Genomic DNA, 27,716 nt, shown 5'->3' on the forward strand with positions numbered 1-27,716 from the left:
TCAGCAACCGTTCCCTCACACTCTGGTGTTAACCCCACCACAGCACACGCTGGCCTGTCCAGCTGTGTTAGGAACAGCTGTATGGTAAAGGGAACACATTCCAGAGAAAAACAACAATAATGATGTACATCATGTTTGCTTTGGGTGCTTGAATTTACTAACAAGTCGGAAAAAAAAAAAAAAAAATCCAAAAATATCTGACAAAACAACCTTACCTTGGCATTCTGTCTGGGCCAAAAATGTTTGCTCTTTCAGAGCAGTTTTGAGTTAATAGGAAAAATACCGTAAGTTAAAATGGTTGGTTAAGAGGAGGCTAAACAAGATGAAATGAGTCATAGTATTATTGTAGTTTAGCAGGGAAATAAAACCACTTCTGCTCTCATCTTATTGTTATTATATATATATATGCCTTTACAGAGTTATCTTTAGAGCAGAAATAATCAAATGAATCATGATGAATTATTACTGAAATAGTAATTAATTGTAAGATTTAAGAAAAATGGTCTTTTATAGAAAAAACACTCAGAGTGATAGATAAATCAAAACTATCCTAAAATATACATTACGCCTCTGAGATAAAAACAGTCTTCCTTGTCTGTAAATACATTCTACACAGAACTCCTCCAGTGGAATAGTTTTAGTCATACACATAGAGTAACTAAAGTCATGCAGTTTAGAAATTAAAATGTTTGTTTTCTTTTCTTCTTTTTTTTTTTAAACTGAATTAAATTGTTTATTTGTATCTTTCGAAGAATTACTAATGTACATAAGAGGTTCAAGTGATTAAAAAAAAAAACTCTGCAGAATGTGCCAAGTTTTTGTCCAATTAATCCTCAGAATAATCAATTATTAAAACAATCATCAGCTGCAGCCCTAGTAAGCTTACGTCGCAAAAAAAATTCAAAAACAAGCTAACAGTATGTTAACTTTTTTTCTATCCTCACAAATATAAAATCATTTGGCTGTGTTTTTACTTCTTCTCCTCTCTCCTCTCCTGCCATTTTAAATGTCTCCCATGCAGAATGCAGAAGAAGCTGCCAGAATGGAAACAAACTGGGAGCACCGATTAGCAGGAGGGCTGCACACACAACACAGTCATGTCAAGTAAAGATAAAGCAACTAACAAAAAAACAAAAACAGAAGACAATTTAGCAGCCTTTAAAGGTGGAAAACAACAGATGGGTTGCTTTTTGTACGGTAAAACGTTACTGAAAATAACATTAAGAAATGTTAATGACCATTATGGAAGTCTGTAGTTTCAATCTAGTAAAATAATTAATAGGAAAATACATCATTTTACAGTGTAAACAGCGTTCCAGTCCATATAAATACATTAAGCAGCAGCCAAGTTCAGTTTTTGGTGATTTTCCCATCAACCCGAGTCAGCAGGGCCGGCTTTTATGGGTTCTGACTAATTCTGCTCTAATTCTCAGCCTTGTTCTGGACCCTCCATTTAGTAACCTTTGCTCGTTCTATTATTAGCCACAGTAGCCACTAATTCTTTACTAATAAACCGAGTGGAGTAATGGAGAAGGGGTGCAGTAGTAATAGTTTCAGTGTTCCATGCTAGGGTTGCACCGATTGCAGTTTTCTGGCTGAACCCAGTTCTTTGAAAAGCCTGACTTGCCTTTGTAGATGTAGATAAGATTGTTGGACAAGGTCAATTTATTGGTGCACCACCTATTTCACACCAGCCTTTAGCAATCTGCCAGCCATGGTAAGTTGCTAGCATGTTAGCTTATGCTGTCCTGCATGTTTGCACTACAGGAGAATTACTGGCCTTTTCAAATCCAAGGTTACTCTGCTTTGTAACCTTAGTGTGAAACTCCCAGAAGCAGTATGTGTCTGTTATATATGCAAGTGTTTACCGCCAGGAGTTTTATTGACTTGTCGCGTGAACAAGCTTATTGACGTGTGATTTTACTTTCTTATCTTATTTAATGAAAGCAGCTATTGCAAAATTGTGTGGTTTTCTTTTTTTTTTTTTTACATTAGCAGAATATCACCAAAGATTTGCCCCATTTTCAAAAAGTTTCATCTGGTAACAATTGATGGTAAAATAGTTCTACTTTTTTTAATGTATTAATAGCATTTAATACATTCTAAAACATTAATATGAATTAATTCTACATGAATAACTAATGTTCGCTCCAGTTCAAGAACTACTGAAAGTAGTTTTTCAGCGACTCAAAGTGTGGCCAGTCAGTGCAATAATAATAAAGTTGAAAAATATTTGGCAGAACTAATTAGCATTAGCCTGTATAGCCAACTGCTTTTAATAATTTAGCCACTGAAATCACAACTTGATGATGATGTGTGTAACTGGTGTAACAACTGGCCAGAGTGTATTTCCATATCTGATCTTCCTCTGGCAGGCAGAATAATGTGAAGCATGTGGCTGAGCACAAAATAGATGAAGATGCAGATAAAGGTGTGCTGTGTTAGCTAAGGAGGCTGACACTAAGGTCACCAACGGCCCTGGAGGTTGTTTGATAAAAATAGTTAAATCTGCAGTGTTTTTATTTTATTTTATTTGTTTCTTAGCCCAGCAGAATAAAGATGTGTAACAAACTCATCTTATCTGGTAGAATAATCTTACACTGACAATTTTAGGAAATCAACTGAGTAATTTAAGGTGCTTTTAATAAAATCCTTGATGGCACCTTTATTTTCTTTACACCATTAATTCCAAAACAAAATTTAACCATCAACTTTACTTTAGTTGATTTGAATGTATACAAACATTTCAATGGTATTCTATGACTTCCTGTTTCTCATGTAGCTTCTTTCGGATCATGATTTTAATCTGCAATTTATGTATGCTCTTTACACCTTGCGGTTAAGTCAAAGGACCCGACACAGAGTGGGGGAGTTAAAGTCTGCGTACCCCTGTTCCACCACAGTATGCAGGTCCAGAGCAGCAATGGCCAGAACATCGCGGAACAAGGCGACGTACTGGTTGAACATAAAGCAATTCCTGGTAATCGACCAGAAAACTGCAATCGGTGCACTCCCACGTTGCATCTTGAGATCTACATGTCTCCATATAAATCAGTCATCTATATGCAAGACAGTTGTTGCGCGCAAAAAAAAAGAAAGAAAAAAAACCTTGGAAAAATATTTTTTTCTTACCATCACAAACGCAAACAGCTAGTGCTTGATGGGGCTTCAACTAGGACCATGTGCTCTGCTAAGTGTGGTTGAGGACCTGTGATACAAAAAGCCCCGGAAGCCTTGTTACAGTGCGTGGCATCAATCAATAACTCTTTGGAATACAGACATTTTGAATAAAAATGTGATTTATGGGTTTTTCAATATAATAGTGATTTAAAACACAAGTAAATCCCACAATAATAGGTTTACTACATTCAAATCCAGGTTTTGTAGACATCTCAGTCCTAAATCTGACAGAAAACACTTTGGGGTGTATTTGTATCTTTTGTGCAGGTGTGAATGCACTCAAGTGAATACTGATGTGGACCAAACAAACAAGACCCAGGCCACTTTGTGAGGTGGTGTCTGTCTGTTTCTGAACAAACTCTGGTACAGTTCACTTCTAGTGTGAGTACAGACTGACCTCAACCTGAACCAACTATAGAAAATATATATGTATCTTTATGGACTTCACAAGCCTCTGTTACTGGGCATTATGGTAAAAAATGAGCCCTTCAGTGTTGCTTACGCTGCTGCTGCGTACTGAATCGTACTGAATCATACCTGGTCTGCTGTTTTCTGCCTAGTGATGCTGATGCCAGCATGCTGTGGGTCAGAACATGCAGAACATCTCGCCTCCTTCAGCTTTGCTGACGCTGTTCCAAAATTAGAAATGTCCCATAATGAGACCAACACTGTATGAGTTGCTCATGACATTCAATATGGTTTTTAAGTTGAAATAACAGCACAAATTTGCCCCACAGAAATGCAGGACGCGGGACTTCCATTTTTGTTTTTCCTGGCTCTGTCCTCTGTCCCGTCCTCATCAAGACTGTTCAATGTGAGCAACGAGTTACCGCATGGTTTTGTTTACAAATTATAGTCTGCTTGCAAAAAAGTACAACGCAAAAGCAAAAAATTGCAAAAAAAACCCCAAAACACACCTCTGATCCAAACCAAACAACCGCACAAAAGAACCTTCCTGGTGTGAATACACTCACGTTATTTTCACACCTGATAGTCCTGGTTGGATTGGGGACCACAATTACAAAATTTATTACATTTTCAGATGGTGGCTATCACACTGCACTGTGTCATTTGAACCGTACCCTTTAAAAAACGTGCACTCCCCCCAACCTCACCTCTCAACCACTGGAGATGGACATCAGCAGTCCTCGCAACACCAATGAGACAAGCATGTATGATAATGAAAGGATGGATGGACCTCCCAAAATGAACTGGACTTTCCAGGGAAACGGACTGGAGTTGGATTAAAGTGGACTAAACAGGTCTGGTGTGAATGTAGTAGGATTAGCAGCCAGGATGTTGATCTAGAGAGATTACCCAGTAGGAATCCTTAAAATGTCCTAAAAAGAAAATAATGAAGCGTGTAAAAAGGAAAGACATAAAGCTTATAATACAAGGAAGGTTTAACAATATGATCATAAGAATACCTGAACTGTGTTGTCCTTAAGATTTAGTAACATATTTAATCTTATGTTTTAAAATAAAGAACAAAGTTAAACACTTTCCACTAAAGAGAGGACCAAATACCAGTTCATTTACAAAACAATAACCACCTCACATAAATAAACTCCAACTTAAGGACAGCATAATGGCTAACTACTGAAAACTGTCATTCATTGACAGATCTACTTGGAGCCTGCATGTAAAAGGACAAAAAGTCACCCTGCTGCTTCTAATAAAAGGTAAAAGACCGTCAATCAGACTGTAGGATGGGTGGAAAATACTGAACAGGAAGAGTAAATTTAAAGTCAGTTACAGGTTGACTGACTCAGAGTCTGGAAATGATCCTAGTCCAAACAACTCGTTATTGTCATATTACAGTCAAAGGTCTGAATTGAGGGATGTTAATCAGGATTGTAGACTGGGACTGTGGGAGGTAAACCTGCAAGTTCCTTATGTACACAGTTCACATCTTAAGACCATTTTTACAACAGGAAACCTCCATATCTACTTAAGAGCTCAGATTCTGGCTCATTTGGACTTTGGGGGTAAACAAACAAACAAGCAAAAAAAAAAAAAAACCTCAGAGGGTAAAGTGAAACACATTTACTTTTTGTACAATTCCCAATCCCACTGCAGCCAATTATCATGAGATCAGTCTGCACTCTGACTAATACCTGGTGTGCTGTCTGCTGATTTAACTACACCCTGTCCTTGATACACAAAGTCATAAATACCAGACATAACTTCCCTGTCAATCCCAATTCACAGCTCCACCTTCACCAGGAAGTCGTTCACACATTCATCAACCGACACGCAGCTCTGAGGTTCACCACTGCCTGCATCTCACACCAATACGTCCTTATTCAAGAAATATTTAGGACTGAAACCATTAATCAGATTAATCGATTGTATCACTGGTTAATTCAGTAATCAATTAAGTGTTAACTGGAGTGTAAAACTCAAAAAAGGCACTTTGCTTTACCATCAGCAAAGCAGGAATTAGGACTAAAAAAAAATACATTCTGCGTAAAATAGATTAAAAAAATAATAATTAGCTGTCTGCAAATCTATTCTACCAAGAACTCCTCAGGTGGCAGTTTCACCTGGTTCAATTCTGTAAAACAAAACAGGACTTCCAACTAAGAACCTTTTGCTATCCAATTATTAACCAATTAATAAAAAAAGAGAAACAACAGATCAGCCCCACACTGAACTGATGTTAAGACCAGCAGAAAGGTCTGAGTCTTTCACATGTTGATGTTAAGATTTTTTAGTTGCATCCTTTGCTATAAATAATCAAGTGAACACTTGGTAACAGGAATGCTGTTATTGGATTTTAGTCAATAAAATGTGTATTCCCTTATTTAAAAAGAAAAGAGGATTGAATTGTTTAACACGTGCACCCTTTAATTTCTTTTTAATATTGTATAAAATGCTTAAGTGATTAAATGAAAAATTAGCAGAATCTGTCAAGTTTTTTTGTCTTTCCATCTTATCTTAAAATAACCAATTATTAAAATAACTGTTAGTAGTATTCATAAAATATAAATAATGTGTTATTTTTGAGTCTTTTTTATTCAGTTCTATTTTCTCTAGTCACCATTCACTAACTATTGTCGGTCTAGTTCGCACCCTCATTTGCCACCTAAGAAGTAGAAAACGTTGATCATCCACATTCAGGTGAGCTCGGATTTAAACGGTGATTTCCTGGAGGAGGGGCAGCGCCTGGCAGTCACATCCCAACTCTAAGCACTGTTCTTCACACAGAGTAACAAAATCTCACCCATAAAGCATTCAGGTCTGCCCTCAATGCAAGAACACTGCTTTGATGAAAGAAAAAGCAGAGCTGTGATCAAAGTGGGGCTTCCAGATCGTTACCAGGGCGATATTACACTTTGAAAACCTGCATGCATATGAGGTATACATTCATGTATGTAGTGAACATGGAGGGACTGATGGATGCATCTTTGCTCGAGTGTGCTGCTGGATCTCCATCTGTCTGGCTGAGCAGAAAAGCCTCCACCGGAAATGCTTCTCGCAGCTGTTAGGAGTATCATTCTCCACTTTAAGGCCAACCAAAAGACACATAGCAGCGACGTCACGTGACTCCTCCACTCAACAAATGCTATTCAGCCTTAATCCAGCCATCCCAAAACATTCAAGTCATGCTCTGCTACTCGACTTGGATGGTCTTACCAACAGCAGTAAGTGGTCCCAGCCGTCTGCTGCTGCTGTGGTGGGGGGAATATTTCACAAGGGCCAGGAATAATTTGTCACTCTATGCCATGAAATATGGGGATATAGGAGCTACACACAGTGCTGATGTTGTACTAGTGTTGACAAAAAAAAGGTCATAAGTGTCTCAGAGCAATAGCTCCACAAAACTAATAAATAAAAACCTGCATATTCATAGCCATCAACATGCGCATGCTGGATTAATTTTAAAGACAGTGTTAGGATTAAGAAGATGACATTGGTACAACTACTCAGCAGATAAGAGTTGGTAACAGACAGCATTTCACAAAACTGTGGTCATGAGATAAGATAAAAAGAAAACAAAACTAGAACAAGGTGCACACCCACATTTTCTTGAGAAATTCCACAAATTTAGGTCACTGTCCTTTTCTTTGACCAGAAGAGACTAACATCAGGTTTCTTTTGCTGCAACAACAGGTTCTAATGCTGACCAGATTCTGCCATAAAAAGCTTATTTGGGAAAATACAAATCAAAACTCTGGGTTTATTAAAATGCCAAAAAGAAACTTGAAATCAGTGAAGTTTAGTTGTGCAGCACAGCTTAAAAACAAGGCAGCTCAAAGTGCTTTCTGCTTTAAAAACAACATACAGTGACCAATTATAAAACAGCTATAAACATAACAGTTTGTCAAATACCATCGTCAAGCAGACATCAAATACATCAACCAATGTTCCAGTTATGAATCAGTCGGCGCTAAACAGGTGGATGTTTTTAGCCTCAATTTAAAGGAACTCAGTGTTTTGGCTTTTTTTTTTTTTTTTTTTTGCAGTTTTCTGTAAATTTGTTCCAGATTAGAGGAGCATATGGTCAAATTCTGACAGTATGGTAAGGATAATCCTAATCCCATTGTTATTTTTATCAAATGCATCTCAAACTTGATGCAAATAAGAAAAATCCTTGATATCCTTTTGGAAATGTTTTAAGATATTATGCTCTTTCCAACAGAGATCAGAAAGAACCAATAAATGATTCACTGGTTTATTGCTATAAACTAATAAATCACGAGTAATTCAGAAATTATTTAGTTTACAAAACCAACTGAGTCACTTTCCTGCGTAGAAAACTGTAGACAAGACACCACTTGCTAAGAGTGTTAATATTTCTAATGAAAGGTTTGTACTTTGGATTCAGTGTAATTAAATGTTACATTATAAATGCGACACATTTGCTGATTATCATTATGACGATCTGTTCTTTTCCATCATAATGTCCTTACCAGCCCTTATGAGCTTTAATATCTCAGGCACTAAAAATATACATGAAATGTGTGCATCGAGGGCAGCGAACGCTCACCCAGCAGGGCAGATATATTACTGCCATGCAGAACCTGCATGCATAGCGCTGGAAATCTAATATACGACCAAACCTTGCATCCCAGCAGTCTTACGATTGCCATATTTCAGATATTGATATTCCAATGACGACTGCTATTTAAAATACTGTGCAACCCCAGTAGCCGAGTTAGCCATGTGAAAGGAGTTTGAAACTGTTGGCCATCAGGTAAGCCACTGTAGGACAAGGGTAGAGGTCGAGCACCTGAGTCTGAGGTTCTGCTGTGATGTACACATTTGGGGTAAACAGCTCGCTTCATAATCAATTGTGAAGCAGATGAGTAGCTTAAAAAAAATGTCTGCATTGATTATATTGAAATATAGATTTTTTTTAGTATGTTACATGCATCAAAAACAACTGATTTGTATGTGCAACTGAACAGCATGTTCTTTATGGGGGCAATATTGTGCATTTTCCAGACACATAGTGTCATTTTGTAACACAATCAAGTAACTGTGTAACCTGCAGCTATAGAAGTGATATTTATATCAAATACGTCTTCAAAGAAATTTGACTTTGTAATTTAACGCCTTTATATTGGGTTTTGGTTTCTTTAAAAACTCCTGCTCCTTTGGAAACGCTGCCTTTAGGAAGTTGTCACAAGGTCACTCCTCCTTCAAGTCTTTAACATCATTCTTGGGAGTGTTGCACCGAGTTTGTATGATGAGGTTCGCAGTTCCACCAGGTATTTGCCAATTGCTGCTGGCTAGTCTGAAGGAGCCGAGTGGGGGAGGGCTACTCTGTGATAGAAGGTGCTTCGTCCTCAAAGGCATTTTGAACAGTGGAATGATTGCCACGAGGTAAACCTAGATATGTATTTGATGAGGGAATAACATTATATCATGATGAAAAGCTCAAAAATGTTGATTTTACACAATACTGCCCCTTTACAACATATAGTAAAATTTAAAGAAAGGACATAACTGTTGAGCAGTAAATGGGAATAATCATGGAAACTTTTTTTTTCTGGTGGTCTATAAATTACTATCCTGATCAAAACTCCTGCTATATATTTTTCATTTATGGTTCATGTTAACCGCAAATAACTGCTGAAATATAACAAAGCTTGCACAAATCTTTATCTGTCTATATTCTCTTAATGTTGAGAAAACACAATTTTGCAGTTGCAGTGTTTCCGTAATGTAAGAAATGCAACTAAAATTACACGCGAATACATTTTTTCATGTTTTGAGTTAAAATCAAATTCTTAAAAATTATGTGATAACTCCTGTAAACAAGGTTGTTTTATTCTTTTTTGTTTGCCATTAAACGTGCAGGAATTTAAAATGTTGACAGCCTTTTTAAAATGTTAGAGTTACAGTAAGAGTCTACGTTTCCACAGAACCCAAGATATTGGCGATGCTAATGGTCATAATATCCAATGAGAAAACAGCTCAAAATGTCCACACCAAAAGCTTTTTTCTGTTTGTTTTTTTTTTTTGTTGTTGTTACAAAATGCTAATAAAACCCAGGTTTATAGGGACTAATCGCTCTCACACAGTGGGGCATCACCTCTGCTCCTGTAAATAATGAATAATAGCAGGAAGGTTGGAGAAAAGTATTCTGATAAAATCTGTCATTTCTTAAGTTTGCCCTAAAAAATCTGATTGGTGGATCTCCAGCTAAACAGTTTCTGCTTTATAATGGATTAGATGTTTGATCTGTAAACCCACACAACTGGTGTGTTGTGCCCAGTCTGGCTTTGGAGCGAGGAACTGGCTCGGCAAGCTGCAGATTTACACACAACCTACTGCGTAAATCTGTCCCAGTGAGCACAAATACCTGCTTTCAATCTAACACACCTCTGTCTGCCCTGCTTGGTCAGGACAACGCCTGGAAACCAGACCAGGCTGGATGTGCCACACTCAGGTTGTGCTCAAGAGACAAAAGAGACTTGAGCCTTAACATCTGCAGAAAGATGCAAAACATTTTCTACAAGTGTTTTATGCAAAGTTTCAGTTTCTTTTAAGTCATTTATTGGGCGAGAAGTATCAAGGCCACGGCTGATACAGAACTGAGTGATAAAGTGGAGTGCAGTGTGAGGGGCTGGACTCATGTCCATATGAAAGAACAGTGGTGAGCTTTGCACAGCATCTTCAGAAGACACAAGGGCATTCATAGATGACATTCTTTAAATGTTTAAAGGGACAGTATCGTGGGTCTTTCGGGATCATAGTCCCATTTTATAGCACAATAAAGTACCTGTTACCTTCAGTTTTTGTAAAAAATTTAAAATAAAATTCTGTGTATATCAAATATGACTTAAAATAAATGTAATTTACATTTGTAATTTAACACATTGAAATTGAACCTCTGTCTCTAAGACAGTTCTGCTCTTTCCAACTCTGTGCCTTCAGAAAGTCATCACGACTTTCTCAATTAACCCTTTAGCAGCGTCGCACTGAGAAGAAACCTGAATACTGGGATCAGCAGTTCCACCAGGTGTTAGTTAATAGCTGCTGGCCAGTCTGAAGAACCTGACTTTAAAATGTAAAGTTTGTTGATCTTTGAGAATGTGTTCTTGCATCGTTTTGCCATTACCATTATATTACTGGAAAATAGTGTCAAACCAACAATATGTATCACAATAACTTTTGGGACAATTTATCATCCAGCAAAATTTGTTATTGAGACAGGCCTAGTCCAACCAAGGATTTTGCACAGTTGAATGGTTGCCATGGGAGATTACAGGATTTCTCAAATATGCATGAAATAATCAAAGCAGCACTCCAGGTCCGTTTTTGATGAGGGAATGATATCATGACAAGATGTAAAGATTAAAAACTTAATTTTACATAGCACTGCTGCTTTAAAATCAGCTTTGAAGCGTTTTAAATCGATTCAGAAATGTAGTAGATGGGAATTGGATTTCTTGCAGTAGCTGAAGACAATCAAATAGTAAAAAAAGCATACTTTTACTACATATGCATATATAGTAAAAAGCATATATATAACATTTGATGTTGCAGTCATCAAATACTGCAACAATTCACTGTGTCATTTAGTGCAATCACCTTTTCTAAAAAAATTTGCATTTTACATTTAGCACTTTCTGCAGCCTGCTTCTCAAACTAAGAGTCTAATGTGAGAATGAGCTGAAGATCAGTGTTAGTAAGAGAGGAAGTGTTTGTGTCACACACATGTGTATCCTGCTGCATCAACTTCTGTCTGCACAGGGAGCGCAGAGGCCAAAGATAACTCTTGACCCATCTTCCTGTGAGTTGTCACGGCGTTGACATTCTAGCGACAGCTCTTGCTGTAACAGCGCTGCGGTTAGGTGCAAGAGGAAGGACAGGAAGATTTGTGAATGAAACCAAGTAAACAAGCAAATGAGCCGTTACAGTTAAACGGCATTTTGCTTGTTTGTGACAAACATCAGAGCATTTTTGAAAGACGGGATGCAAAGTTCATTTTGCACGAAAGTAAATCACCCACCAGACAGTTCACCTCAACAACAGGAAGTAGGCTTTCTGAAGCCTGGACTCCTTTTATCCTACAAAGATTGTTGGAACACAACATGTTCTCCTCCTTCATTGCGAGAGGCAATGCAATCCTGCTGGTCTGCCACTTCCATTGACTTCCATTTTTATACCATTAAAAAGAAGCAGGGGTGGAAATGAAAGCTTGTAACAATGCTAAAGAGCTCCAACGCTACCCGTTTCAGACACTAGCGGCTCTGTTTCCAATTAGTTTAAATGGTACAGTCAAAGTGAGCCAGTCTAGGAGCACCACTGTGTTCCTTTAATTGATGGCGCTGCTACTATCCTATTTCATAGCCATGTCTCTGCAGAGGCAATCTAAAAAAATTATAAACATAAAAAGCTGGTCTTTAACCATTTTGCAGTGTTAATATCTCAAGCAGGATCACATTAAACGCCTATTATGAGTTTAACAGAACGACTGGGCAACAGGACTAACCCTACTTTTGTCTAAAAAATTTTGATGCACCGTTGGGATATTTGTGGCCAATTTCCAGTTTTTGTAAAGTTTGGACCTGGTGATCCCGAGTTCTACCACAATATGAAATAGTTCATTTTTAGCCTTTCAGACAAGAGCGGTCAAAAGGGCTGCTCTAAAACAGGCTTTTTAAAATACATTTTTTAAACTAATATTAGCTATTGTATGGTTAGCTTTAGTAACTTTATACATTATTCTTTGTGTGCTTACCCTTAAGGAATGACAGCGAGACCAAAAAAACAAAAAAAAGATCTAAGTATTTGACTGCAGACAACCACTGAACTGAAATTGGCCGTTCATCAACTGATCACAAACCAAAACGACCCCAAAAATAAAAATGAAAAGTTTTTTTTTAAAAAAGGACTTTGTAATGAGTCACTGTGGCATTCTTGATAATCACCTCTAACACTGGATGGTATGGCTGAAAAATGCATCACTCTATTAAAGATGTACCACAATTTCATATCTGTCGATATTGATAATTGATTGTTTTTTTTGCTTTAAATATCTGAAATACTGCCAAACTGGTGATGTGACCTTTCCTGTTTTATCCAGTTTCCTCTTGAGCCATTGTGCTCAATCTCTCACTTCATGTACTTATTTATTTTATTCTTAAGCAGTTATGAGACACAGTGGCAAAACATGAAACATGAGTGAGTCAATTGATGCCACCAAGCTTGATTAGCGGGCTGTGAGGGGTTGAGTGGGTAAAACGTTTCTTCTGCCTACATCCCCGAGAATGCTGTGCAGTTCTGGATCGGAGTTCAGTGAAATCATTGAGAATTTTATTGGACATATTGATACTGATTTATAATGATATATACTGTTTTTGATTTAATGCCCTGCCCTAATCACCTCACAAGTTTGTTTGGGAATATTTAACGCTTGTATTTTCAGGAGGCTACAGGGAATATTGATCACATTGGTGAAGATGGCTTCACAAAGGGCATGCACTGTCTGGAAGTGGGGTCCATTTCTGTAATCTTTCTGCGTCCAACCTCAGCAGCAATGACGGGCTGCAAGAGGCCTTGCTGATGCAGTTCAACAATCACACGACGGTGTGGATACCTGTGCAAAATGAAGCCAAATCCAAATTTTTGCAACGATCTTGGCTTTTCAATGATGTAGCCTTAAACTTTTGATCACCTGATGCCCAACTGGTCCAAAGTATGGGTAACGTGTGTGAGACGATGTGCCATTTGAGAGAAGTCAAAAAAACTGCAGAATAGGAAGGCAAACAAGCTAAACCCAAAACTTAGGTCAAGTGAAGCAGTATGGGGAAATGGTAGCATGCACAGCCTGACTTTAGGATGTGGTTATTGCTATCTTTATCAATTCACTTCAAAAAGGAAAGTAAAAGAAGAAGAAGGTAAACTACAAATCCTCTAGTATCCTAAAGTCACTGTAGGAAACAGAATGAACAGAGGAAATGAATATGGATCTTTCATCAGAACGGCCAATGTCTGGTATAATAAATTAAGATATAATTTATAATAATGCTGAAGATACTGCATATCCACTGAAATCTGTAGCGACTCTGAGGGTGTTTGGGGGACAATTTACCAAGGGCCTACAGCCAGGAGGGGCCCTTAAAGACCAGTGGTCGAGAGTTTGAATTCTGCTTTAAAAACAGATGCTGTCTGAGGTCCCAATCCTTTTTGAAACAAGATGAAAGATAAATTAGTCCACACATGCACCTTGATTCAGCTGACGTATAGAATGATGCTGCAGCAAGAGACACAAAAGTTCCCTCTCAGAGAAAGGGAAATGAGGAACCGAAAATTAGAAAAGACAGAGAGAAAATTAGCTAGCCAGCATCTTAGCATGCTCATCTTAGAGAAATAACAGGATGAAGGCCAAAGATTAGTGCTTTATTTTGATAATTTAATTAATAAATTCATAGGCATCAATGGTTTTGACAGTTACTTGACAACAAAATGTCAGAGCTCACAGTAATAAAACATTTTCAATCAGCATTTTAGCCTTTTACTAGTGATCAAACTAGATACAGCATTTTGATTCCTGCAGACACCCAAGGACCAAAGAGTTTGATCTAATAAAATTATAAATCCAGTGATTATTTCATAACACATGTGCTAAATATCTTAAAAACCTCTGCGCTCTGCAGCCCAAAGCTCGGGAACGCTGATTTATGACATCAGCCTTTGAAAAAGAGTCACAAGACTCAAACATATGCAAAATATGTGCAATTCCATAAACTGCAAACAGTCAAAATCATGACGTGCCAGACAGAAACAATAATGAGGTAGGCAACATAAATGGAAACTAAGAGTGACACTTATCTTTATTTTCCAGATCAGTTGGAAACACATTCTGCAGGAGTGGAAAGCTCCCTTCACGACAGCAATACGACTGCTGACTTTTACAACACGCCACAACCTAATCTTACACATATATCAAACACTTAAAGTTTTTGTCAACCATTACCTAATCTACATGCATCTTCATTTCCTTATCTAAACCGCTTCTTTAACATTTAAGCAGTTAGTCCAGTGGACAAGCAGAACTTGGCTGCTCACTGTGTGTGCTAAACAAACGTCTGATTTACAGATGGTACAGTGGGAATTGGTCTACGTTGTTAAAGTGCAACACAAGGAATGATCACAGCAGATCATTTCTAAAGAGACATGACAATGTAGTTACCCAAATATGAGCTCTTAGTGTTACTATATAAAGATTAGGACAGCGAAAAGCTAAATTGTACAGTTAGCACAACATACTTAATGAACAATTTAGTGTTTCTATCTATACTGACACACTAAATTGAACTTATATTTTCATTTAAGTTCGAGTTGTCAAAGGAAACGTTTCGAAAGGCAAGATCCACCCTGTAGGTGCAGGTTGCCAATCCAGCACAGAGACACACAGATCAAATAACCTCTTACACACACACACACACACATACTCCTAAGGGTGATTTACAGAAACCAATTAAGCTAACAGTCATATTTCTGTACTGTGGGAGGAAGCTGGAGTACCCAGAGAGAACATGAGAACTGCATGGATTCGAACCCAGAACCTTCCTGCTGCAAGGCAACGGCGCTACAAACTACTTCATCATGCAGCTTATTTCAAAGATCAGTACGTTATTTTTTTTATCCTTTCTCCTTTCTTTCCCTAATAGCAGGAATAAATATTACTTTTCATTTTAAATCAAAGTTATTGAAACAAGTACTATATTTTCTCTTAAAAGGGGCAATAATTCTATCAATTATGCTTATTTTTAAATGTCAAAGATTGAATCAACTTATTTCAAGTCCCCTATCACAATAAATGTTTTACCTTGCATACATTTCATGGATTGAAAAATGACATCGTAAACATCATGTTACGATGCAGAGCTGATTCACTACACTACAGACCCAGTCGAACAGAAATGAGGTCAACATGATAAACTGTTGGGAATAATCTCACAATGGCCGCTGGCAGACACAATGATATATTCCACAACGATGGGGGCCATAAATGTTCTCTGAGGCACACCTGTTCAATTGTTAATGCACCTCAGCAAATCACACACTGGAAACTATGTGCATTTGCATATTTAGTCGTGTTGAAGATGACCTACCCAAGGTCAAAGCAAGCATCAAAATGGGGACGAAAAGGAATTAAAGTGACTTTGAATAAGGGCTGCAGCTAACGTTTATTTTATTATAGAGGCAGTATTATGTATTATGTATTTTCCAGTCACATTTCATAGCACAATCAAGAAACTAAGTAGTCAATGCTGCATATATCAAATACGACTGCAAGGAAATTTGACTTTATAATTTAATGCCATGAAATTGGGCTCTTGTCTCTTTAAAAACTCCTGCTCTTTCTGAAACTCAGGAAGTCCTCACGTCACTTCTCTATTAACCCTTTAATAATGTTTTTACCAGCGTTTCACTGAGAACTAGCTCCTATAATGAGCTCAGCAGATGTCTGCCAGGTGTTTGCTAATTGCTGCTGACTAGTCTGAAGGAGCTGAGTGGGAGAGTTGCAGAGGAGAGCTGCTCTGTATTGCATAATCTCAGAAGCTTGGCAACTGCAGCTCTGAGGAGGAGCTGCGTCTCAAAGGCGGTGCTAGGTCCACTCAGGTGTTTTGCACAGCTGAATGGTTGCCATGGACACTAAAATGATTTCTCAAACATGCATGAAAGAAAAAAGGCAACACTTCAGGTATGTTTGTGATGAGAGTAAAATATTATAACATGATGTTAACCTCGAAAGTAATATAATACTGTCCCTGTAGGAATGTTCTATAGATTATTCTGTTGTTTAATCTTTTAAGAAGATTGTCACATTCTGCTGCTTTGTATTTAACCACTTTATTATAAAACATTAAAATTAAAAATGCAAATAAAGAATCCAATTCTTTTTTTAAATGAGGGAAAAAAAATTATAATCTAAAGTGAAACAACATAACATTTTCACAACCATTGTTTGGGTTTACAGGAAATGGATAAAATAGCAGACTACTTCAGAGTTAAAGAGGCAACTGTGGTCTTGTGATGGACACAATTTACCACGTCTTTAACCTTATAAGGTTAAAGACATGAACCAACCCTCTAAGGACTACCTCCAGCAGGCTAATCCACCATGTCACATAGAACATATCATCTTCAGCTGCTTTTTGGAACATGACTGTGACGTCACTTAACTGCAGCGATCTCCACAGACAACAGATCTCAATCCAATAGTGCAGCGTTGGGATGTGGCGCAGCTGGAGGTTTCCATTCGGATTAGCAGCTGACAAATCTGCAGCAACTGTGTGATGCATCAACACAGAGCAAAACCTCTGAGGAATGTTTCCAGCACCTTGTGGAATCTTAGCCACAAAGGATTAAGCCAGTTGTGAAGGCAGAAGGGGGTCATGTACCTAATTAAAGCTACAGTAGGTAACTTTTATTATTTTATTTTTTTTTAGGTATTTTTCTTTAAATATAGCTTAAAGTTATCACTATGTCACGACAGTATAATATGAGACAGATAATCTATTTTTTTAAAAAGCTCCTTTTTCTGCCATCTGCAGAACTAAATCTCTCGAATAACCAATCAGAACCAAGAGGAGGGTCTCAGCGTCGTCAACCAAGCTCATGTATGCACTGCTTTCATCCCCATTCCTCTCTGTTACAGCTTATCAAAGAGGAGCTTGTCACAAATGCCAAGGCTAGTTAGCATGGCCACCGATGAGGACGGGTAAACAGTTCTCCTGGAACAGCAAGTCGTTTCACCACAATTAGCACATTGCAAAGCAGGAACACGAGGTTCTACCAGTGTACACAAAATCTATAAATGCATAAAGTAAGAGTTGTTCTGAGGATTAATATGTAAACACGGGAGTATTTTTCCCCCAATGTCAGTCTGCTTCTTTATTATGTTTATTAATAAACTGAATAGAATTTCAGATTTTTGTGTAATTATTCTCCAGATTGACTTTAAAAAATTTATTGATGGGGCGTGCTCCGGTGGCGTAGAGGTTAGCGCGCCCCTCGTTTGGAGGCCTTCAGTCCTCGACGTGGCCGTCGCGGGTTCGATTCCCGGACCCGACGACATTTGCCGCATGTCTTCCCCCCTCTCCTGTCAGCCTACTATGAAAAAAGGGACACTAGAGCCCACAAAAAGGACCCCCTGGTGGGGGAAAAAATAAATAAATAAATAAAAATGATTGATTATTGTTACTGGTTAATTTTCTATGATACAGAAAAATAATTGCTTGGAATGTACAGACATGAAAAGTTGAGCCGATATTTATTTCCAATGTTAATACTGTTATGTCAGACTTTACCAATATTTTATTAATATTTTTTTTATTCGATTACTCAATTAGTCGTCAGAATAATCAATAGATTACTAAATTACTAAAACAATCTTTTGCAATCTTTTGCAATCTTATTTCTTTATGCATGCTTAAAGAAATATGTAAAAATATAAATAAATAAAATATTTATAAAAGTTTCATAGTGACAGGATAGCATAAACTACCATAAACTCAAAGAAAAAAAAGAAAGAAAAAAAAAATCAAGCTCCTCTGCCTTTTACTTTTACTATCTAGGAACAACCAATCAGAGCCAGGAGGCAGATCTTAGTTCTGTCATTCATCCACCGTGTGGCATTCCTCACCCTCCCCTTACTTCTTGTTCTCTGCTACGCAGCAGCTAGCAGATACTGTTTTGAATGCTCAGGCTAGTTAGCATAGCCACCAATGACAGTGGATAAACGTTTTTCCTGTAAGTTGTTTCTCCACCATTAGCACATTGAGCAGTGAGTACATGAGGATGTTTGACAGCACTAAGACCCTCCTCCTGGCTCTGATTGGTCGCTTCCGACTGGGAGTGTTGCATTTCTTTGGTAGGTAATAGTAAATCAGGGAGAAGATGGAGATTGATCTTTTCACAGATTATCTGTCTCGTATTATACTGCCACAACATGGTGATAGTTTTAACAAATTTGTAAAAAACTTCTTTTTTATATAAAAGTTCCATAGAGCAGCTTTAAGTGGCCAGTGGGCGTACGCTTATCTGGTAAAAATGCAGCAGGAAAACAAGCTCTTAAGGATTTGTGTTCCTGAACAGTTTCCATAACGCGTAGATTTACTTGGCCCTACATTAACTGTGACGTGAACACTGCACATACATCATATACATCACAGAGTCCTACAGTGTCTGCACCAGCCAATGCATTTTCACCCTAGGACCAACCAGAAGCATGAGCAGCATGTAATGGAAGCCTCCTTTTAAAGAGAAGAAGTGGACAGGGGGAGGGGGCTCCAGTAGGAGCCTCTGTTCCTGACAGCCACATAGTCAGGAGGGGGGAGGGTTCCCAACACCCAGGCCCTCTTCCTGAATCTGCTGGAATGAGCATGGTGGATCCTTCCTTCTGCCTACTCGACTAGGAGCTAGCTCCACAGCCCTACCAGAAGAGACACTCGGTGGGAAATGCACTCTGTGTACTTACTTATCTGACAGAGAGCGCGAGCATGGAGCAGTCTGAGGGGTCAGGTGACGGGCCTTAGCTGGAAATACACAAAACCAGTATCTGCAGCCTTAAAAAGAAACTGAAATGAGTCGGCAACAGAGAAATCATTTCCCAAGGTTAAACTGACATTATGGATCGGAACAAGTACTTCCTCCACTCCATGTTTCTACTCAGTCCAAGGACACAACCGTCCTCCCCAACAGGCAAATAGAAAAATAGATGCAAACTGTAAATTTGCCATTCATTTGTTTTCATGGAGATTTGTGAAAGTGATAAACGTCTCTTCCCTCTAACGAAACCTGTTTTCCTGAGTGTTGGCACAACAGAAAGCCACAAACTTGGTTTGCGCTCAAGAACAAGTCCTAGTGCAGCACTTGTTTACTGCGCCCAAGCATTCACACCCGCGTCAACAAGCACCGCGCAAACGCAGGAGGCTCCTATTTTACTGATCCGCACATTTCTTTTACGTGTTCATTCAGGCCTTCTGCAGATACCTCATGACATCCAAACAGGGCAATTAGCCCCTCGTGCTGCACAAAAATCCTGACTTGGCACTTACCACAAACGCTGCGAGCAGCTACTGCTGGGTCTCTGCAGAGTGGCAAATCAGCGAGGTCTCCTGGCAACACGTTTGCCCAGCTACAGGCACACATGGTTTCAGTTAGGGGTCTGCACCTATAAACAGTTGGCCATGGCAGTTCTCTGGTCAGGAAGTGCAGTGTTGACTGCAAGTCAAGGCAGGCACAAACTGCTAATGAATGACATATACTCTCAGAGTTTAGCTGTTAACAGCAGGTTTGGACTGGAGGCATCCAGAGTTCTGCAGAAAAAAAAAAAGGTGACTCTGAATCTAGTCTAAGTAGTAAAAGTAAAAGGTCAGTCAACCTCTGCAGAGGATAAAACCTGATTTAGTTCAGAGTGAGATATAGATGCACCAAGTCTGAAGGTGTCACGATAACATCATCCCATTATGTCAGAAAGTTCAGTAAGTTTCTTAACTGGCTCCTACTAAAATGAAACAAGATGAATCATTGTAAATGCAATCACAGCTACAATCAGTTAACAACAGCTATATAAACATACAAAAATCATTATTTTTTTGTATATTTTCAAAAAATTGTGACAGTAAATTTTGGCTGCAAATACAGGTGGGTGATCGATCAATTTCATCAGTTAATCGAATTTTCTGTTTTGAAAGTTCAGTTTTTAGAAGATCTGGTTTTGTTTTCCACCACAGCTCTCCTTGGGTTCCCCTAGTTCAGAGTGATGTCAACCCAACCATCATTTTAGTGACAGGCCTGTTTTACAGCCATTTATTTCCACTTTGAATTCAGGTCAAATCACAAAAGGAATGATTGAAATAAAAGACAGTTTGTTAAAGATATTTTTAATTTGTAAAATAAATAAAAGAGATAAAGTAGGGTAAAATTAACTTTGGATCAAAGCAGGTAAGAACCAACAAATGTAAAAGCAAGCTTTAGCGGTTCTTTATGTTATAATTATTTTGAATTTTACACCCATTTTTCTCGTCATCTGGTGGACTTTCTTTTTTTTCTTTTACATAATTTCCACCATATCCCATAGAATAATATTTCCTTCTTTGGCAAAGTTTTTACCTTTTTCTTAAAACGTGAAAACAAAACCAAAATGTTAAAAATGAAAGTTTTCCTAGTGTGGAGAGTCATAACAAAATACCGTACAAGATGGCTTTTTTCAAATAGCTGGACTGAGATCAAAAACGTCTCTTTGGTTTTCAAAGGCGACAGCACTCTGTAGCACACTATCCAGCCGGACGTTTTTAGAGGCCACACATGTAGAAATAATATATGACGAGGAAGTCAACATTCTCCTGGAGGGTTATCTCAGGCCAAACACATCATTCTAACAACACAAAGCGCACCAACTGAGCGTTCGTATCAGCGGCTTGCAAAAGGTCGAGACCAACTCATCAGTTGATGCAACAGTTTAAATGGGGTCATCTGGACAACCAGGAGGATCTTCGTTATAAACTGTCACTGAATGTTTCATTACCAGGCCAAAGTTGTGCAACACAATCAACTTCTGAAAGCGTATATAAGCTAGAGGTCAGAAGCTTAAACAGTGGCAGTACAGTGTTCTCGTAAGGCCTTTATTGGTTTATTTGAACTTCACTTTGCTTTAACCTCACTTATTCTTTTTTTTTTTTAGAACAAAAGTTGTATGCTCCATTTTTAATTTATCGTAGGGTTTTGCTAACCCCTAATGAATCAAAAGCTCAACTGTATACATACAATCTTAAGTGATGCTAAAGATTCTAGGTCATTTATTAACTTGAACAATCTTGGGGCATACAAACTTCTCTTCTCTGAATAAAAATCGGTTTGATCAGTGAGAAGAATGAGAACATCTAGTAAACGCTGAGTGAAAACTGAGCATTTTTTGAGCTACAGCAGATACGAATCCAAACACCTCTATATTCCAAGATCAGCTTAAACGACTGCAATCGAGTGCAACTTCACGTCTTTAAAAAGTCCGGGAGAAGACACTAAATGTCCTCCTGGGGAAGAAACCCAATTAAAATGTTCCATAACAACCCAGGAAGCAGTAAAGCTCAAATCTGCCATGGACTGCATGCGCTGGTGTTACTATCTGCTGTAAAAGAAGTTTTACACGATCAAGAACTGGGAGGATGCTTGTGGAGTCAGACGGTTCTCCTTCACCAATGCCACACTGATAAATTCTGTGTGTGTAAGTCAAATACACTGTATGTAATATGGCAATGGAGGCAGCAGGCTGTGGGGTTGTTTCACTCCCAGCTGTACTAGCTCACTGAAACGTAAATGGAATAATGAAAAGGGAAAACTACATATTATTTCATTTTAAAAAACTGTTTTAGTAGGGACACTATAGACAAACAAACAACAGTACTAGAATATTCTCAAATCATTCAGGTTGTGCTGGGAAAATGAGAATTTTAATTATTAGCACACAAGAACACAAAAATATCTATGTCAAAACATTGCTACTAAAATATAACACTATGCACTAAAATAATTATTTGTTGTATTTTCATTCCATCACAGAAAAAGGAAGGTTTCAATAAATCAAAACACGTCCGAAATCAGTGTCCCAGACCTGAACAGTGTCTATCAGCAAAATGAGAAAATAATCTGTGGAGACACTAAACTGTACTCGTATTTATCTCATTGTTCAAAATAACGTCGGTTCATTAGAGACGAGAAAAACTTGTTGATTTGAAATTAACCAACCCGGATGAAGGAGCTTAGCTTACAGTTTAATGATTGAACCTTTCCATCTTGACTAATTTTTGCGAGGTTTCAACAGAGAGCTCAATGGAAAAAGTAGCCTGGGCTAACATGAGCTACAAAACATGTTGCGCCTGGCAGTGTAAAACCCTAAGGAGGCGGCTAATAATTACCACATTTAGCCATTAACACATACGTTATACTTTCGGAAAAGGTTTCGAAAGTTTTAAATTTTTTTCTTCACTGGGCCAGGAAGGCGACGGTCTATAAACCCTTAAGTTTAGCTGACTTTGCTAGCTGCCTGCTAGAGACAAAAAGTTTTTCCACACATCAAATTTTTCTTCTCTGGCTGTGTGGCTCGTACGTAACAACACTTGCCGTAGAAGACGCTCAATTTGTTTTTTCTACTCCAGAAAAACGAGACTAAATCCTTCCCTCCTGGTTGTCGCTAAATGGAAAAGTCTCGTTAATTAAATGGAACTTACCTTCCAGTCTCCGCCGCTGCCGCCGCTCCCCGGGTCGCCTTCAACACCCGAGACCGCCGCCGGACCTCCGAAGGGCCGCGGAGCTGGGAGAGGAGAAGCCGTAAGGGGTCCGGGCGCTCACTGGGAGAAGAGCTAACAACACCGAGGCCCCGGGCCTGTGTCCTCGGAAAAGCAAGAAGCGGAGGCAAACCGAGCCACAGCCCTCCGCTGTTTGACAGAGACTCCGGGAGAACTTTTTGACAGCTCCTCGTCTTCGCCCCCCCTCCCCTCTGCAGCCCTTCACTTTTCTCTTTTTCCTCACTTCCAGCAGATACGAATCAAAATACTGTCACAGAATATGGCGGCTGCTTCAGTGAGCTGCTATCGCGAGATGAAGAAATTGTTTTCCTTTTTTTCCCCCAGTTTCCAAAGTTGTGCTGATGGAGGAGGAGAACATTCACCATCTGAAAATTAGGTTGAGCTGCTTGCAGTTCCAGAATATGCAAGCAGAAGACAAACTAGAGGAAGAGTTTGGTTACGGCTGAAGGGATGGAAACTGGTTTTCCTAGGGACGTTTTATCACCAGCATTCCATCGCATTGTAATTTTATCCTTAGGTCAGCTGATGGGTAACTGTTCCAAAACCTTGAGCTGGAATGCTGAGATTTTCTGAAGCCATTTTGAATGCTTTCAGACAGCAAAGACAAAAAACAAGCAACAATTTACAACAGCTTATTTGACATATGGATTTCAGATAGCTGTGCTTTGTTCTTTACAAAAACTCTACCTCAAACGCTAATTCAATAAATATTACCCACCAAGAGTGCTTGACACATGAGAGATATCCATAAAAAAAGACTTGTTTGAAACAATAGCTTGAGAAGTCGTGCTACATGATTACAACATGATTACAACTTAAGTCACTATAACATTTGTACCATAAGGTACAACCTTTTCACTATTTGTCATTTTATTTCCACAATCTTGAATGTGTTATATTTGGATCAAATGTGACAAACCATTAAAAAGTAATGTATGTTTGTGAGTTAGATGGAAAGTAACCTGATTTTTAAATTTAAGTCATAGAGAATATTGCTGCTGTAAGTCTACTTCAGTGTGTTACTACTAGATTTGCATATCTTTGCATTGAGAATTTTTCCAAGCACCCTCACAGTGTTTTCACCTCTGTGACGATGTGTGTAGGTGGATGCGTAGTAATGATTTCCCATTGCACATTGCATTTCATATATAGCCCAAAACGTTGGATTTGGTCTTACTACATGGCACCGATTGGGATTCCTTTTCTTTCTTTTTTGTCAAAATGTGGTTAGCATTAGAAATCACACCCATTCTCCAAAAAAATTGGAATAAGTTGTTTATACCATGGGGAACTTCCCCCGGTTGAAAGAAAAATAATAATAATGATATCCAAAGATCTGGACTGAACCACTCCAGCAACACAAACAGAGCTGAACCTGAAACGCTCTTTCTGGCTCACCGACTCTGTAGGGAGAGGAAGACCAAACATGACGAGCTCCCTCATCAGGGGACTGTAAACACACTTTGCTCAGCCACTCGAACAGCTGAAGAGCTGCCAGGTAGCAGAAGAAAGCTCACTGTGAAGAGACGTTCACCTTTACATCTCAAGGATTTTTTACACTCGATTTAGTAATCATTTAGTGTTTTTGTTTTTTTTTTTCAGGTGAAATATTCTGTCTAAATAAACTTTCTGATATTCACTTTTTAGTAAAACATAATCGAAAATAACAAATTGGTATGGGAATTTGTGTAACTACACCAGGAACATTAATATGGCTTTCCTTTTAGGAGTTTTGGAGACTTCTTTTAGGATCTTGCTGTCTGCTTCGGGGGTAAACTTACCTTCTCGACAGACTAACCCTGGCAGCAACCAGAGCAGCAAGGTTTAAACAGACCTAACCTCCTTCAGAATGATGAGTGACGATGTATTAAACATGACCTGATGTGATACAGCTGTCTGTCATTTTTATGTCGGGGTGTCCTAATATTTTCCTGAACCAAAAACTGCTTGTTTTAAAGGCAGTGGATTGTGCAAAATTGCTCTCACAAAGGTCCCTCCCCCTCTCAGTTCCTTCAGACTAGTGGCAGCAGCTATTAGCAAACAGCTGGTGTAACTGCACCTTCCTTATGCACAGATGTGTTCATATGAGCTCATCGTACGAATGACTTCTCAGTCCAGCGCTCCTCAGAACTGTTGTAAACGGCATAATGAGGAAGCATTGTTGTGATGATATACTGGGGACAGAGTGCAGGAGAGAAGAGGAGCTTCTTAAGAAGACAGAGACGAATTTCAAAGCATCAAATTGCAATGTCAAATTTCTTTAAGTCATGTTTTACATGTTTTATATATATATGAAATTACACTATGCGCCTGGAAAATATGTAAAACTGCCCCTTTAAAATGACGTTGCAGAGTTTTGGTAAATTTACTTTAATTTTCCGTGTTGTGAAGATTGACATTAAAATGTCCAAATATTTAAACAAAATAGTCTTGTGACTCTAAACGACCTAAAATGAGTCATTTAAAAAAATTTTTTTTTGTACAGTATATCTGGAATGATTTTCACTGGATCCAGCCGGCATTCCGGTTTTTAGGAGCCCAGCAGTCAGAAAAGCCAAATGGAGTTTTTAATTCCAGGATCTTGGAGCTGACTGGTTTTAAAACATTCTAAAAATATAGTGTTGGATATTAAATTGTTCCAGTATCACCTCATTACATTACAGAATTTCATTTGTTTCCAGCAACAGCTTTTTTTTTCTTTTCTTTTTTTTTTAAGGTCAAACAAACAAAGCTCGACTTCAAAGGACTCACCACGAAACCATTGTGTCCTCCAGTTTCCTTCTGCATTGTTGCAGCCAGTTATTCCCAACAAGAAACCGTTGTTGGTGCTGCTCATTCCGCATGGACATCATAAACAGGTGGCCCACTTAACTCGCCTTTTGAACCACGTCTCCTGCTCACCGCTTCGCGCTGCATCAACCCGCAGCTCGCGGGGTTGAGCGAGAAAACAGTGCCATTGGTGAAAAATCCGACGGCTCTCAAGAGAACTCGGCGGAAACATGTGGCGTCTCATGTGTCTGCGTAATGTGGTGACTCACGCACAGAAAGGATCGGGCCGCAGCTATCTCACACGGACTCTGACCTTTGACCCTGGAGCTTAAAACCCAGGGAGCAGAATTCCCCGTCTCTTGTGAGCGCCGCGCTGAGGGGAACAGTGCATCCTCTCATGCTCCCTGAACACTGCTCTCCTTGCTTTGCACAATGCCTTCCACACTCTGTGAGAAGTTTGAGGCATGCGGGGCGCAGTGTCAGCTCGCTGAATCAGTAGGAAAACAAAACAGAATCAGAATCCTTAAGAATTTCCAACAACTTCACTTTGTGACTGTGGCTGCAGCCCGTGTTTTCTACTTGCTCACTTTCTTTGTGCGAACACACATCACGCCAAGTGAATACGATGTTGTTGTTTTGGTTTTTTTTGTCTTTTGCAAAAGTGCATAAAGTGATACATGTGTTTTAATATAGTTAACAAATAAAAACCCGACAAGCATGCACTCATATTCAGTCAGAACCAGGTTACACATCTGGAGACCAAATTTATTGTTTTTTTGGGGGTTTTTTATGCACAGCAGCTCCAGTCCAGTCAGATTGGACCGACAGCATCTGGGAACTTGAAAGTCTTGCCACAGATTCACAATTGGTTTCCAGATGTAGCCAGACTGTTTTAACTCATCAATCCACTGTGGTTTTATCTGGTCCGTGCGTCGGGTCGCTGTCCAGCCGGAAGTTGAAGCTTCGCTCCAGTTTCCGGTCTGCAGCATCCAGGACTGATCTGGTTTCTGGTTTTAGCTCCAGCTATTTTTCCATCATCCATATCTACGTTTATTTTCCCTACTCAAAAAAGACACACACAAAAAAAAATGTTTCACTCGGGGTTTGGTAACAGACAATATTTTGCATGTTTTTGGTCAAAAGGTAGAATTTTGTTCCTTCCTGACCAGAGGTTATCTTGAATATTTTTTAGGCATGCACCATTTGAAAATGTGGGATAACCAATGTTTACCAATATTGTGTATAACGCATATGTCTCACTACTTTTTAATCCTTTGCAAAGCATGCTGTGCTAGCTTAACCAAAGGGGGAGCATGTGTGTTCAACACAAGCAGGCTGGAAGAAAAAAACATTCCAGGCCTGAAACCGAGCACGCTCCTGTGATGTGCTGCTCTGGAGGAACAGGACTTGGCCACCCACATTCTTGGCATGGAAAGAGGCCCGTTTCTCACGGTCTGAGGACAGCATGTCGTGGGTCAGCAGTTAAGATTCAGCTCTGCAGTGGTCCTCCAGTCATTACTCCCGTCTTAAGCAAACCTCTTTGCTTGTCTGCTGGCCGCTGGGAGAGGGTCATGCAGGCGTCCTGCACAAACAAGCTCCATGCAGAGATACAGGGGACAGAGGAAATGAGGGCTGCAGAAAGTTGTTCTGCTCTTATGTAGGAGTGACATGTCAAGCTGCAACTTCAAACCTTCACACATGTGGAATTACGCACACTGTCGCCGAGATAAGGAGGAGGACCATTTTCTTCATTTTAAATCTTACATTAAAATTAAGAAATGCTGACTGTATCTCATAAGCGCAACGAGAACAGATCCTTGCCATTTTTTTAAAAAAAAAAACTGCAATTTAATTCCACTTTGCATTTTAGAGGGCAAGCTGGAATTAGATGATGCTACAAAAAAACATTGCGAAGAGCCGGTTAATCAGAAAAGCAATTTCCGCTAATGTCATTAGCAGACATAAGCAATGATAGTAAAGAAAAAACTG

At 38.9% G+C, this 27,716-nt stretch overlaps 1 protein-coding gene across 4 annotated transcripts in view; it reads right to left on the reverse strand.

The window, feature by feature from the left end:
- The window catches only part of tab2 (TGF-beta activated kinase 1 (MAP3K7) binding protein 2), a 50,813-nt gene extending 24,897 nt beyond the window's left edge, over positions 1 to 25,916 (reverse strand). Inside the window, exon 1 of one of the 4 annotated variants that reach the window (XM_044105638.1) lies at positions 22,881 to 23,863. The gene's annotated coding sequence lies outside the window, so the exon portion shown is untranslated. Of the gene's footprint in view, positions 1 to 22,880; positions 23,864 to 25,709 lie in introns of those variants that run through there. The other 3 variants (XM_044105637.1, XM_044105639.1, XM_044105636.1) reach the window with 3 other exon arrangements.
- Between the last annotated feature and the right edge of the window lie 1,800 nt (positions 25,917 to 27,716).

Source organism: Gambusia affinis, linkage group LG22 (genome assembly GCF_019740435.1).
Source record: "Gambusia affinis linkage group LG22, SWU_Gaff_1.0, whole genome shotgun sequence".
Classification (NCBI taxonomy): domain Eukaryota; kingdom Metazoa; phylum Chordata; class Actinopteri; order Cyprinodontiformes; family Poeciliidae; genus Gambusia; species Gambusia affinis.